This window comes from Myotis daubentonii, chromosome 10 (assembly GCF_963259705.1).
Source record: "Myotis daubentonii chromosome 10, mMyoDau2.1, whole genome shotgun sequence".
NCBI lineage: Eukaryota > Metazoa > Chordata > Mammalia > Chiroptera > Vespertilionidae > Myotis > Myotis daubentonii.
This window is the reverse complement of record NC_081849.1, coordinates 12,940,084-12,955,700: the sequence shown is the minus strand read 5'-3', so window position 1 is coordinate 12,955,700 and position 15,617 is coordinate 12,940,084. Positions and strand designations below refer to the sequence as shown.

General features: G+C 45.3%; 1 protein-coding gene and 1 pseudogene across 7 annotated transcripts in view; one reads left to right on the top strand and one right to left on the bottom strand.

Annotated features, from left to right (window-relative positions):
- The window catches only part of ST7 (suppression of tumorigenicity 7), a 327,721-nt gene that overhangs the window by 216,461 nt on the left and 95,643 nt on the right, over positions 1-15,617 (bottom strand). The gene's annotated exons all lie outside the window — the stretch shown is intronic.
- Positions 7,670-8,397, top strand: LOC132211260 (U1 small nuclear ribonucleoprotein A-like; annotated as a pseudogene).

Below are 15,617 nucleotides of genomic sequence, written 5' to 3'. Positions count from 1 at the left end.
CCTGAAGGGTGTCCTGGATCAGGGTGGGGATCCCACTTGGGTGCCTGGCCAGCCTGGATGAGGGGATTATGGCTGTTTGCAGCTGGTCGCACCCCCTCAGGGTGGGGGTGCCCACTGGGGTGCCTGGCCAGTCTGGGTGAGGGGCTGAGGGCCGTTTTCAGGCTGGCGGGTGACTGAAGCTCCCAAACTCTCCTTTTTCTCGTTGTTTTTTTTTTTTATTCTGGGATTTATTTACCTTCTATGGCTGTCACTGGAGCTGAGAGCCGGCTTTAGCTCTGAGGCTCAGCTCCAGCTCTGGGACCTTGGCTGCTGAAAGCAGGTATCTGGCTTTGTTTGGCTTCTATAATTGAAAATCTGTTGCAGCTCCAGCTCTGACGGCTGAAAGCAGGTTTCTGAGGTTTGTTTAGTTTCTATAATTGCAACAGTGTTTCTTAGAGTGCAAGCTCAGAGCCCAGCAGTGCAGGCGGGGAACCTTGGCTTCCTCCTTCACTGGAGCAAGCAAGTCTCCTGTTCACTTCAGCTGCCTGGCTGCCAGCCGCCATCTTGGTTGGCAGTTAATTTGCATATCTCGCTGATTAGCCAATGGGAAGGGTAGCGAAGTTACGGTTAATTACCATGTTTCTCTATTATTAGATAGGAGTAGAGGCCCGGTGCACAAAAATTTGTGCACTCGGGGGAGGGGGAGTCCCTCAGCCCGGCCTGTGCCCTCTCGCAGTCTGGGACCCCTTGGGAGATAACGACCTGCTGGCTTAGGCCTGCTCCCGGGTGGCAGAGGGAAGGCCCAATCCCTAGGTGCAGCCCCTAGTCAGGCTCAGAGCAGGGCCGATTGGGGAGTTGGGGCACCGCCCCCTGTCATGCACAGAGCAGGGCGGATCGGGAGGTTGCGATGCCACCCTCAGTCATGCCTGGGTAGGGCCGATTGGGGGGTTGGGGCACCGCCCCCTGTCACACTCAAGGCAGGGTCGATGGGGAGGTTGTGGCGCCATCCCGTCACACACAGAGCAGGGCCAATCAGGGAGTTGGGGACCTCCCCCCTGTCACTCACAGAGCAGGGCCATCAGGGGGGTTGGGGCTCTGTACCCTGTCACGCACAGAGCAGGGCCCATCAGGGGGTCGGGGAGCTCCCCCCTTTCATGCAAAGAGCAGGGCCGAGCAGGGGGTTGAGGAGCTCCCCCGTGTCACTCACAGAGTAGGGCCGATAGGGGAGTTGGGGCACCGCCCCCTGTCACACACAGAGCAGGGCCGATCAGGGGGTTGGGGCGCCGCACCCTGTCACACTCAGGGCAGGGCCCGTGGGGGGTGGTTGGGGCACCACCCTCTATCACCCACAGAGCAGGGCCGATCTCGGGGTTGGGGTGCCGCCACTCTCACACTCAGGGCAGGGCCGATGGGGAGGTTATGGCTCTACCCCGTCACACACAGAGCAGGGCGAGTGGGGGGCGGGGCGCCGCACCCTGTCACACACAGAGCCACAGGGCAATCAGGGGGTTGGGGAGCTCCCCCCTATCAGGCACAGAGCAGGGCTGATCAGGGGTTGGGGTGCCTTCCCCTATCACGAACAGAGCAGGGCAGATAGGGAGGTTGTGGCCCCGCCCCCTGTCACACACACAGCCGCAGGGCGATCAGGGGGTTTGGGTGCTGCCCCCTGTCATGCTGATCCCGGTGCCAGAAGGCCTCGCGGCTCCGCTGATCCCAGTGCTGGGAGGCATATTACCCTTTTACTATATAGGATAGAGGCCTGGTGCATGGGTGGGGGCCAGCTGGTTTGCCCTGAAGGGTGTCCTGGATCAGGGTGGGGGTTCCGCTTGGATGCCTGGCCAGCCTGGGTGAGGGGCTGAGGGCTGTGTTCAGGCTGGCGGGTGAATGAAGCTCCCAACCGCTCCTTTTTTTCTTTTCTTTTATTCTGGGCCAGCTTTAGCTCTGAGGCTTGGCTCCAGCTCTGAGACCTCGGCTACTGAAAGCAGGTATCTGGTTTGTTTGGGTTCTATAATCGAAACACTGTTTCAACTCCAGCTCTGAGATCCCGGCTGGCTGAAAGCAGGTTTCTGGGGTTTTGTTTAGCTTCTATATTTGTAACAATGTTTCAAACTGCAAGCTCAGAGGCCATAAGCGGCAGGCAGGGAACATTAGCTTCCTCCGTCACTGAAGGAAGCAAGCCTCATGTTCACTTCAAGCTGCCTGGCTGCCGGTCGCCATCTTGGCTCGCAGTTAATTTGCATAACTCGCTGATTAGCCAATGGGAAGGGTAGCAGAGGTACGGCTAATTACCATGTTTCTCTTTTATTAGATAGGATAGTTCAGCCCCTCATTTTATGGATGAGAAAATGAGCCTGAAGATGTTAAGCAATTTGTCCAATATCACAAGGTAATAGTGAGCCTAGACTTTCAGGCTGACCTTTTTCCATAACACTAAGCGTAAACACCTGAAATAAGCTAGCAACTATAAAAATTCTACCACCACATGCTCAAAATACTTGGTATCTATTAGGTGCCTCCAAGTAAAGGACTATTAGGTAAAAAAAATTTCCCCCAAAGTCACTCTATGTCCAGGATTTTCCAAACCAGGTTGCAAATAACATCAGGAAGCCCCAATTTAAACATGCCATACTGCCATGGCAGTGGGGTTCAGGATCTGAAGGAGTGGTCGACACACAAATGAAAATGCTATACAAGAAATATGAATTTAGAAGGCATTGAGGGCCAGGTGGAGCCTCTTTCTTGAAAAGAGACACCGAGTTCTCACCTAGTCTGCTTTTTATTTACTGGAATACACATTTGCCCTTTAGCAATGCATACAGGCAGATCAAAGGTAAAGTTTGGTAAACAATGTAAAGATTATCAGGTTGGGAAATCACCTCAAGCCATTGCGCCCACAGCAGGGCAGTTTTATGCTGATTTTCAGCCCTGCCGAATATCAAAGTCCATTGGCCTTCCAATGTTTCTTTTTGCACTTTTATGCTAACTGCTGTTTGCTTCAGCCTCCAGCTCCATACTGTTACAACAGACAATCAGGGAGTGTTTCAGAGTCTCTCCCATTGGCCAAGATGGCACAGGGGAGAGGTTCTTAGAGTGATCATTGAAAAAACTAGAAATATGAGTAGACAGTGCCAGAACATGGCAAAAGCTAGAAAGATGAATGGACAGGGCCCCAGTACACCAAAATCTAGAAAGATAATTGGATAGGAAAAAAAAAATCCTTTCCTCCCTATTCCTCTCAGAACCATAGGCATGAACAGGAAAGTGGGATGGTCGTTGAGATCAGAGTCCACCATTCCCAGGTTGCAGCACCTGAATAAATCTCTTTCTTTTTGTACCAGCACCTGTCTCACAAGTTTGGCTTTCACTGAGGCAGGCAAGAGAATCTGCATTGTCAGTTATAATACCTTCCTGGAGCAACAATTTTACTTCATTAAATGATAATTAAATATTTTTATATTTAAATAATCATGAATATATTGCAAGGCAGGATGCAAAGTTAACCTAATTTAAAAGGACTTCAAGGGGATCCTGTTTCCGCATCCTATGCCATTCTGTTTCTAAAACTTCTAACAAGGAAGTATGAGAAGCACGACCCAAAGGGGGTGAGCCTGAAAACTGGGACACAGCTCAGGAGGTGCACGCTGGTAACTCTTGAACCAAACTGTACTTCCAATGTGCACTGGGAAGGTTCGTGTAAACTCTGATGCCCTTAAATACCTGTGTTTTTCACTGAAGAATCCATAAAGGAACAAGTTAAGACAGTCTTCTAGTAATTATAATCAATCAAAAGGGTGCAAAAGGAAGCAATATTGTCTATTGCTAAACATAAAGTTTAGAATCTGAAATGGGCAAGTTCACAGAAGAGAAGGGTTGAATTACATATCAAGCTCTTATTCAGAAGGTCCATTGCAGGATGGCATTTAAATTTTAGTAGTGCCCTAACCCAGTGGTCGGCAAACTGCAACTTGCGAGCCACACGCGGCTCTTTGGCCCCTTCAGTGTGGCTCTTCCACAAAATACCGACTTCTGCTCATGGGCCACGAAGTTTCAATCGCACTGTAGGTGCGCGCCCGCACGTGGTATTTTGTGGAAGAGCCACACTGAAGGGGCCAAAGAGCCGCATGTGGCTCGTGAGCAGCGGTTTGCCAACCATGGCCCTAACTGATTTGGCTCAGCGGATAAAGCGTCGGCATGTGAACTAAAAGGTCCCAGGTTCGATTCCGGTCATGGGCATGTACCTGGGTTGCAGGCACATCCCCAGTAGGAGGTGTGCAGGAGGCAGCTGATCGATATTTCTCTCTCATTGATGTTTCTAACTCTCTATCCCTCTCCCTTCCTCTCTGTAAAAAATCAATAAAATATATTTTAAAAAATTTTAGTAGTTACCTTCCTCTTCCTGCAAATTCTAAATCCATGAAACTTAAAATACATGCCTATTCATTTTTGCAATGTACTTATTAAAATTCAATTATATCTAATCACACTGTAAGAGTGAAAATGAAAAATATGTTCCCTTTATTCTAAAAATTATCCAAAAAGGGGAGGCACAACCTTTGAAAACGACTTCTGCAGAGGCAGAAAGGATAAACTATTTTTCTTTTGGATCTCTAAGTTTTAAGCTTTCATCCACATGCTATTGCCAACATTCTAAGCTTTAGCTATTAATAGCAGATTTTCAAACATAAAATACAGATATATAGTGATAATTTTCTTGCCTTTACTTTAGCTGTGCCCAAGCAGCTGGCTTGGAGCAGCTGGCAACCCGAGAATGAAATGCAGCAGAGTGAAGCCAAGTACCTCCTTGACTAGCATCACGTGCCAGGGCAAGGCCAGCTGCAGTTCCACTTGCTGTTTCCTTTTAACTAACTCAAAAGATCCCTTCTCCGAATCTGCATCAGTATGTTAATCCTGGCACTGGGTTCCGAGTATTCATTCTTCCCCCAGCTGCTCTCTGCTTTACCTCCCCTAAAAGCGTAGTTCCCCACACCAAAATGAAAGGCAAAATGGCACATTATTAAAGAAACAGAGAATGAGCACTACATAAGGTGAGAGGCGTGTGTCATGAATGTGAATGTAACCCAACAATTATAATCATTACAAGAGAGTCGGCACACACGAGTTACTAAGTGCACAGGAGAGGCTGTAGAAAACCTTGGGGAAGCTCTGTTTCAGTCACTCAGGGAGGCCTTCATTTTTCTAACTGAGCAACATCTCTGGATTCCCAGCTCCCCAAGACAGCCAATTCTTTTCAGGAGCATTGCTAAATCCTCAAAATAAATTTCAATTTGCAGTATTTAAAGATACATGACATACTACAGGTGGGTGGTAGTAAAGTAGAAAAAACATAGGATTAAACAGTTTCTGAAACCTAGCCGGTTTGGCTCAGTGGATAGAGCATCGGCCTGCAGACCAAAAGGTCCCAGGTCCGATTCCGGTCAAGCGCACATTCCTTGGTTGCAGGCTCCTCCCCGGCCAGGGCCCTGATCAGGCCTCGTGCAGGAGACAACCAACTGATGTGTTTCTCTCACATCGATATTTCTCTCTGTCTTTCCCTCTCTCTTCCACTCTCTCTAAAAATCAATGGAAAAATATCGAGTGAGGATTTAAAAAAAAGAACACCAGTTTGTGAGAAAGTTAAAATCATTTTTAGCAGCTGCTGGTTAATTTATAAATGACCTACTCTAACAATGTTTCAGTAAATGGGATAAAGTAATAATAGTAATAAAACAATTCAGTACTGGATCAGGGCCAACACCACTCTGAAGCACAGAAAGAAAATTCTTTTTATAAAAGAAAAGATCAGTGAAAAAAGGAAGAAAGAAATTAGGTATTCGTTATGCTTAAAATGTACATTTATGGTGGAAATAGTAATTTCTTTAAATGAAACAAGTGTCCTAAACTATGAACCCTATAATAATATTTGATATTGTCTTTCACTTTTTTCTTTACAGCATAAATGAGAATATACCAAAGAGGCCTAAACTATCAGATTTGCTAAATGTTTCCATACAGATTTTAAAACAAACAAAACACAAATACTAATTTGTGAGCATTAAATTTAAAATAAAGTACCTTTACCAGCTTCAAGAAAATAGTGCATAAGCTGTATCCCAGATCAGTCAACACCAGGTCAATAAATATCTGTTGGATGCTGAATGAAATGTCACTATATAGAATTTAAGAAAATTTAAAATAATTTATTGGAACCTTCTTGCTAATACAGTTGAGGAAAAACACAGACAGGTAATACCTGAATTATTTGTTATGGGTCTGACAAAGAGTCTCTCTTCGACTAGATTTTAATCAGGGTCCTCTCAATCCTCTTTCCAACTGGGCCTTGACTTTTAGACTTGCCTGTCTGCCTTGCATTGCCCAGTTTTTAGCAAAAATCTTATTAAGTAGGTTTAGCCAGAATCCCCCAATGTTAATATTTAATCACCTTCACTATCTGACCAAGTAATAGCTGATCACCCTGGCTTGCCTTCAGCAAGAATCCTGTTAGGGCCCAGCTGGTGTGGCTCAGTAGGTTGAGGGTCGTCCCATATACCAAGAGGTCACCGGTTCGATTCCCAGTAAGGGCACATGCCTGGGTTGCTGGCTCAATCCCCAGTAGGGGGCACGCAGGAGGCAGCCAATCAATGTTTATCTCTCATCATTCATGTTTCTATTTCTCCTTCTCCTTTCCTCTCTCTCTTAAAAAAAAAATCAATAAAAACTTATTCAAAAAATAAAAGAATCCTGTTAGGTCAGTATAGCAAAAAACTGTCCTACCCGCTTAGTAATTTTCCATCTACTGACTCCCTGCCCCCTAGGCCCATCCTGCTCCTTGGCTACAAATCCCCACTTTTTCTTGTTGTACTGGAATTCTGCCCAGTTCCATACTGAGGTCTCTTTCTCCCTATGACAATAATCCTACATAAAATCTGTTTTCACTGCTCTTAACTACTGTCAAGCTCTGGATTTCCATGACAGGTCTTAGTGATTGTGCCACTCTGGAAGACAGTTTGGGATTTTTTTCCAAATGTTAAACATACAGTTACCACAAGATTCCCATGAGAACTGAAAACATATGTACTCGCAAAAACTTGTATATACAAATGTTCATGGTAGTACTATTCATAAAACTAGAAAGTACAAACAACCCAAATCCCCATCAAATGATTAATTAATAATAAAATGTGGTATATCCATACATAGAATTACATTCAGCAACAGAGTACTGGAGCACTGATGCAAGCCCCAATATGGATGGACCTTGAAAACATTGTGCAAAACTAAAGATGCCAGCCACAAAGGCATATGTTGTATAATTTCATTTATATGAAAATTCCAGAATAAGAAAATCTACAGAGACAGAAAGTGGACTGGTGGTTTCCAAAGGCCGGGGGGAGGGGGAAACGGAAAGTGCCCGCTAATGGGTAGCAGTTTCGTTGGGGGTGATACAATCACTCTAAAATTAGATAGTGATAATACTGCACACCTCTAAAAACCACTGAATTGTATACTTTAATGGGGCAGATTTTACTGTATGTGAGTTATATTTCAGTAAAATTCTAAAAATAAAATAAAAAGTCATTTGACCCAAACCCAACAGGCGCCACATGCTGGAACTGTGGTTCTGTTGTCCTACCTTGGCAGGTCTCTCAGGGCAGCTCCTGCCCCAACCACACTATTCATATCAACAGCCTCAATGAGAAAATCAGTAAGTCTCTGTGGCGTCTTCTCCCCGTCTGGCCAGGTCCTGGGTGCCCTGGTGTCACAGAGCCTGAAGATGAGGGCCAGGCTTTTGTCGTGACAAGGTCACAGCACCGCCAATGCCCCGCTCCATGCAGGGTTTCCCCTTCTACGACAAGCACATGTGCGTCCAGTACACCAAGACCAACTCGGGTATCACTGCCCAGATGAAGGGCACCTTTGTGGAGTGAGACCATACACAGAAGAGGAAGCCCAAGAGCCAGGAGCCTGGGTTGCAGTTGCCCCACAGTGGGGGCAGCCCAGGGCCTGTCCCGGCCATGCCACCAATGACTCAGGAGGCCCACATCATGCACCACTTGCAGGGTCAGTCTCCCTACATACCACCCCTGGCATGATCTTACCTCCAGGCCTCACACCTAGCCAGGTCCCACTGGAGGCCATACCCACACAGCAGTTGATGCCGGGCCAGATGCCACCTGCCCAGCCTCTTTCAGAAAACCCACCAAAGCACATTCTTTACAACCTACCTGAGAAAATGAGTTCATGTTGTCCATGCTTTTAACCCTGTTCCCTGGCTTCAAGGTCTGCCTAGTCCCAGGGCAGTGCAATGTCACCTGCGTGGAGTTTGACAAAGAGGTGCAGGCAGAGGCTGCCCATGATACCCGACAGGGCTTCAAGATCACCCAGAACAACTCCATGAAGATCTCCTTTGCCAAGGAGTAGTGCCTTTTCCCCATGCCTGCCTGTCCTGTTTGGTGCTCAGCTCCCTGAAGGTAAGTCCCCTTCAGGAACCTTCTTGGAGCACTGTACCCAAAGATTGGCCCCAGACATTGCCCATTGCCCCTATAGTGGTTAGGTTGGAATTTAAGTGTTGAGGGGTTTTTTGATGTTTAATTTTTTTAAGCCATTTGTTCAACATGTATTTCTTGAAGACGTAATACTCGTACTACATATATACTAGGCACTAGGAATAAAACAATACATAGATACAGCTCCTGCCTTCCCAGGGTTTATAGTCTTGTGCAGGAAGCCTGGGTTTACTAGTAAATCCTGGTTCACAATTTACTGTTATCTGGGAAAGTATCTTCTTCCTAGTCTATAAACAGGGTTAAAGGCAATACTCAGTGACCGGCACATTGAAAGGGAACCCAAATTGTTAGTTATTATTATTTATAATAATAAAAAAAGCATAATATGCTAATTAGACTGGACAGCCGAACAACCTTCTGGACAAAGCCATAGCAGTGGGGCCCGAGGCAGAGGCGGTTAGGTGTGATCAGGCAGGCAGGCGAGCAGTTAGGGACAATAAGGCAGGCAGACAGAGTGGTTAGGGGAGATCAGGCAGGCAGGTGAGTGGTTAGGGGCGATCAGGCAGGCAGAGTGGTTAGGGGAGATCAGGCAGGCAAGTGAGTGGTTAGGGGCGATCAGGCAGGCAGAGTGGTTAGGGGAGATCAGGCAGGCAGGTAAGTGGTTAGGGGCAATCAGGCAGTCAGGTGAGCAGTTAAAAGCGATCAGGCAGGCAGGCAAGCAGTTAGTGGTGATCAGGCAGGCATGCAGAGTGGTTAGAGGTGATCAGAAAGGCAGGCAGAGGTGTTAGGGGCAATCAGGCAGGCAGGCAGGAGAGCAGTTAGGAGTCAGTGGTCCCAGATTGCAAGAGGCATGTCCGACTGCCTGTTTAGGCCCGATCCTGCTGCGGGATTGGGCCTAAACTGGCAGTTGGACATCCCCCAAGGGGTCCCGGATTGCAAGAGGGTGCAGGCTGGGCTGAAGGACACCCCCCCATGCACAATTTTCGTGCACCAGGCCTCTAGTTATCCTATATAATAAAAGGCTAATATGCAAAGCGTCCCCACGGGCAAGAGTTTGACCGACTGGGAGTTAGACGTACGCTGACCACCAGGGGGCAGCGCAGAATATGGTGGGTGTTGGTGACGCAGTGCTGGCAGTGGGTGGCAGTGGAGGCCCTACCAGCCCTGATGGGCCCCGATGAGAGTGGGACGGTGGAGCAGGTGAGCGGGCAGCACCAGGCCAAGGCGGGTGCAAGCGAGGGCCCCGGTCACACCCCAGACAGCAACTGGCGGCAGGGGGCAGGTCTGGTGAGTGGGTGGCACCAGGCCAAGGCCAGTGTGAGTGGGGACCCCGATCGCTACAGCAGTCACCCCACAGATGGCGACCGGCAGGGGGGGTGGGGCTGATCAGGTGGTGCCAGGCCAAAGCGGGTGTGAGTGGGGGCCCCGATCGCCCTGCCAGTTGCACCACAGATGGCAATCAGCGGTGGCAATGGGGGGCGGGGCCGGCAGGCAGTGCAAGGCGAAGGCGGGTATGAGCGGGGGACCCCGATCACCCCACTGGTCGCCCCACAGATGGTCCCTGATCACTGGCCAGGCCTAGAGACCCTACCTGTGCAGGAATTTCGTGCACTGGCCTCTAGTGTAAATATAAAGGAGGAAGAATGCTAGGTGAAAAGAATATAAGTAAAACAGGAGAGCTTAGATTTAAAGTAAATTACATTTGGGCTGAAACCTGAAAGATGATCAGTTGAAGATAGTCTGAAAGAACTTAAGAACTGCAGACAAAGGAAAGTGAAAATGCTAAGGTCTTGAGGCAAGCACGGGACCATGTACGGTCAGAGGACACTAGACCAGCAAGGGAAAGATCAGCAGGAGCTAGAATGTGCTATGTTTTGTAGACCAATATAAGTATTCCAAATTTCATTCTTAGTATAATGGAAAATCACTGAAGGCTTTTAAGCAGGGAAGGCTATGATCCAAATATATTTCAAAAAGATCACTGGCTGCTGTGAGGGGGAAGATATGAAGTCAGAGGCTACCAGGGGAAAGATAATGGTGACCTGGATTACACTCCCTTCCTTTCTGTTCCACATACCCAACCTGCACTCGAGAGAACAAAGAATGAAGAGTGAACACACTGTAGAAGAAAGTGCACCAGGACCATACTTGAATCAAAAAGCCCTCAAATTCCTAGTTCTACTCTGAACCAACAATGGAATCTAGGCAAGTACCTCCTCCTTGAGCTTCAGTTCCTTATCAGTATAACTAGAGGCCTGGTGCATGAATTCATGCATGGGTTGGGTCCTGGGGGGGGACACCCTGGCCGGTCCGGGAACCTTATCTGTCCCGCTGACATTCACGCTGGTTGTAGGGAGCCACCCGGCAACTGCTTTTATATTGTTTCTTCCTTGTAGAGTGTCTAGGGAAGAGACCGACTTCCAGGAGGCTGACAGCGCTATCGGTATCATCCCAGCAGTACTGGTCCATCGGTGTCTGTTGGTGTCTGGCCTGTTCTCCTGTGTTGAGCATCTGACCCCTGGTGGTCAGTGTGTGTAATAGCAACTGGTCGTTCCGGTCATTCTGTCACTTAGGCTTTTACTAGTTTGTATGTATATGTGTGTGCGTATATATAAGTATATATATACGCACACACATATACATACAAACACAAGAGGCCCGGTGCATGAAATCTGTGCACAGGGAGGAGGGGTTCCTCATCCTGGCCTGCATCCTCTCCAATCCGTGACCGCTGGCTCCTAACCACTCACCTGCATGACTGCCTGATAGCCCCCAACTGCCCTCCCCTGCCGGCCTGATCGCCCCTAACTGCCCTCCCCCGCTGGCCTGATTGCCCCTAACCGCCTCTGCCTCGGCACTCAATACCGTGGCTTTGTTCAGAAGGAAGGCAGGATGACTGGAAGATGTCTAGTCGGCCCGGTCTAATTAGTATAGTACCCTTTTATTAGTATAGACTAGAGGACCAATGTATGAAATTTGTGCAAGGGGCTTGGCCCCCGCAGTCCCAGCTGCCTCAGCCAGCCCTTGCAGCCCCTCGCAGCTTTGGCTAACCCTGGCAGCCCTGGCCAGCCCTCACAGCCTCGGCCAGCCCTCGCAGCCCCTCGCAGCCCTGGCTACATCCAGATGGTCGTCCAGAATGTCATCCAGATGGTTGTTCTGCTGTTCGGTCTAATTAGCATATTAGCTCTTTATTATATAGGATATGTAGATTAGAATAAGAGCTCTACCCTACAGGGTTACTGTAGGGCAGTGATGGCGAAGCTTTTGAGCTCGGCATGTCAGCATTTTGAAAAACTCTAACTTAACTCTGGTGCCGTGTCACATATAGAAATTTTTTGACATTTGCAACCATAGTAAAACAAAGACATATATTTCTGGTATTTATTTTATATATTTAAATGCCATTTAACAAAGAAAAATCAACCAAAAAAATGAGTTCACGTGTCACCCCTGACACGCGTGTCATAGGTTCTCCATCACTGCTCTAGGGCTTAACTAACTATGTGAAAATGCCATGCTGTGGGCTCTATAAGTGATTCACCCAAAACAAAGTAGATACATCCAATTAAAGAGATACACCCAATTTAGAAAATACACCCAAAACAAAAACAAAATACATGATTAATTTTGTTCCTCTTTAGGGCGAGTTGTTTTGTGTTGTTTTAATGAACATGTGTTAAGCTTATTAAATATACTCCAGCATATACAGAGCACAGCATAATCCACCTACTTCTGTTCCATGGCACTTTACTTGCTGGGAAGCCTTCACCATTGTTGCAGATAAAATAACATTTGCTCTCCAGAGGCCCATCTCTGGGGAGCAAATGTTATTTAAAAAAAGCTTTTTGCTAAAGAAGCCCAGGGCAGGGAATGTGATGGCCCGCAGAAAAGTGGTGAACATTTTGCTATAGACCTGGTTTCTGAAGCAAATAACATGAGGCTTTATTTTAGGAGATATTCTGGCAAAGTTCATGGCAAAATTATCCTTTTTATATGTTTAAAAACTTCTGCTGAGATTTATAAATTATATTCAAATTCCACCTAAAAAAACACAACACCTTGGTCTTGCTGAAGGTGAAGACACCCTGTACACATTAGGCTCAGCGCTTTTCTGAAGCATATTTGTAGTAAGTTAATTAAATGGCTGTGAAAAAAGCAAATTCTTCTGAGACTTTTCTGGAAGCCCCTGCCAGCAGCCCATAGAGAAGTAGTCTTTTAATTACCTTGATATTTCATTAATGTTTTTGCTGACTTTTTATATATAATTACATCACACTTCTTAAAATTTTCTAAGAAAGCATTAACTAAAGGAAAAGTAGAGGAATATGTGTTTATTTACCAGTACGATGAGTCAGATAATGAAGAAGAAAAAGACCTTCCCCACGTATATTGTGGCATAAATATTTATCCTCAACAGGAAAAGATTTTGTTTTACTGCCTAATAAAATACCATATTAAAAAGCCAAAGATAGGAAATAAAAAAATCTTTAAATCAATGTCATATTATGTCGCTATAGCTATATTAATTATTGAATAAATATGAGGAAATCTAATTATTTCCCTGAAATGTTCTGAAAATTATTGTACTTCAAATCTTATATAGACAGTGATACAAACTAATGTAAATAATACCTGTTGGAAATTGCTATAAATGGCACACATTGGCATAAAATTATGTCCCCTGAAAGCAGTACTTAGAATTATTTTATACAAAGACAAACATAAAATTCTTCTTCCTCCACTGCCTGTTAAGTGAAGGAAATGCAATGAATAAAAACAAAACTTTACCATTCTGAAAACCTTTTATCTTTGTATTGGGTTTAAAGCAAAAACAAGAAGAATCAGAACTGTATTTTATCATTTATATAAAATCATTAGAATATTATAAAAAGAACCTATCACCCAGATTTTCTTTCTAATTTAATTCTGTTTAGGACTGCAAAAGAGAACTGAGTGACATGGGGGGGGGGTGGGCGGTGAGGAGGGAAACAACAGCAGAAAAGCAAACTAACAAACAAAAAAACATTCGAGATTCTATTTTCAGTTCTTTTTTATTGTATTTTTTCCACGTATATGATAATGCACCTATTACAGTTTGCTTAAAAATCAGTACTTTAAAATATCATTAGATATAGAATAAGAAAGTCTCAGCAAAAGTCAAAACCAAGGGATTTCTTAATTTTCGCTTTTCTTCCTCTTGAAAGATGTACAAAACTTAAAGAAAGTTCCCATTTTGTGTTCCACTCTATCTGCCTATTTGGGGGATTATGGCACCAATAATTCAAAAGTGACAGAACTAACCCATTATTTTTGGCACAAAACATAACAGGTTGGTCACAAGAAGTGCTGGCCAAGCTCAGGATACACTATTTCTTCTTTTGTCTTTCATCCTGAAGTCTATCCAATGTTTGAAAATCTGAGTACATAAACATTAACTTATTTCTTACAAAGAACCTAAATTTAATTTACCTATGAAAAACTAATGTAATTATTTCTTTTGAGGCAATTTCATAAACTTATTGTATCCTAGAAAACTTAGCATATATAAAATATGTTCATGTCTTAGAAAAGGAAAAGAAAGTAATTAAACACATGAACTGAAGTGAATTGTGGCTTAGCATTCTAAAAGAAGGCTAACTCACTGAAATAAATTCCATAGATTACTATGAAGGTGAGATTGAATTTTATATCACAGTGAGCAAAAGATTAACAAACTATCATCTTTTTTTAAAGATTTTTATAATTGATTTTTAAAGAGAGAGGAAGAGAGATGGAGGGAGAGAGGAACACTGATGTGAGAGAGAAACGTCATGCTTCCTGCATGCTCCCTAACGGGGATCAAGCCCACAAACCGGGCATGTGCCCTGACTGGGAATGGAACCGGCAACCTTTCAGTGCACTGGATGACGCCCAACCAACTGAGCCACACCAACCAGGGCAACAACTATCACCTTTAATTAACCAATCCTAATCTGGTCTCCATGACAGCACTTGTGCAACAGGAATGAGCTCTCTGCTTGGAGTTTTAAAAAGTTTAGGATAGTGTTGACAAGCTTACTTACCACCTGGTATAGACTGAACTGCATCTGCCTAAAGTTCATATGTTGAAGCCCTAACCCTAAGTGAGAATGTGTTGGGAGATGGGCCTTTAGGAGGTAATTAGGCTTAGTTGAGGTCATTATCAGATTAGTACCCTTATAAGAAAGACATCAGATAGATGTCGCTCTCTGTTTCTGCCATGTGAGGATATAGCAAGAGAAGCTAGCCATCCCTAGAGAAGTAAATTGCACTGTAACCTCAGAATTCTCAGCCTCCAGTACTGTTTGAAACAAATTTCTATTGTTTAAGTCACCCAGTCTACAGTATTTTGTTATGACAGCCTGAGATGACTAATACTCCATCAAATCTGTGATCATGAATTACGATAAATATTTTTTCAGGCTTACTTTACTAATTGTATTTCCCTCTGTGTAAATTATCTATTTTGTCCATTCATCTATAAAAGTTTCAATGTTTGGGGGATAAAAATGAACGAGCACTTTATAAGGATACTATTGGCCTGGTGCATGAAATTCATGCACATTAAAAGGGAATTAATTAGGGGAAATATTTTAATATTGTTATTTTCTTTCTCTGTAATAGAAGTGTCAGAGATGAAAGAAAATTAGTAAAATGTATATGAAAATCTCCCTCCCGTCAGAGTCTGGGGTGTGCCGCGGGACCCAGAGTCAAGTCCCTGCCCACCTTCGTGTGCCTCTAAATCGTGCAAGACCCCAGACCCAGACAGCCCCACCCCCGTCAAGCCCCGCAGGGTGGGGGATGCAACCTCAGGTCCCCCAGCCCAGCACCAGGCGAGGGGCGCTGCCTCAGGTACCCCGTCAAGCCCTGCTGGGTGGGGGGCTCAGCCACAGGTCCCCCGGCCCAGCCTCAGGTCCCCCAGCCCCGGCGAGAGGGCATGAGGGCATGATGACCATTTGCACATTAGCTCTTTATTATATAGGATTCTCTTTCCATCATGTTGGTGCAGATCTATTTTCCCACTTTGCTACTGTCCTATTAAAAACTGTTATTGAGCATATATTTTAAATCTTTTTTTTTCTATTCCTTTAAAACTAAAATGGCTATCCTTTCATG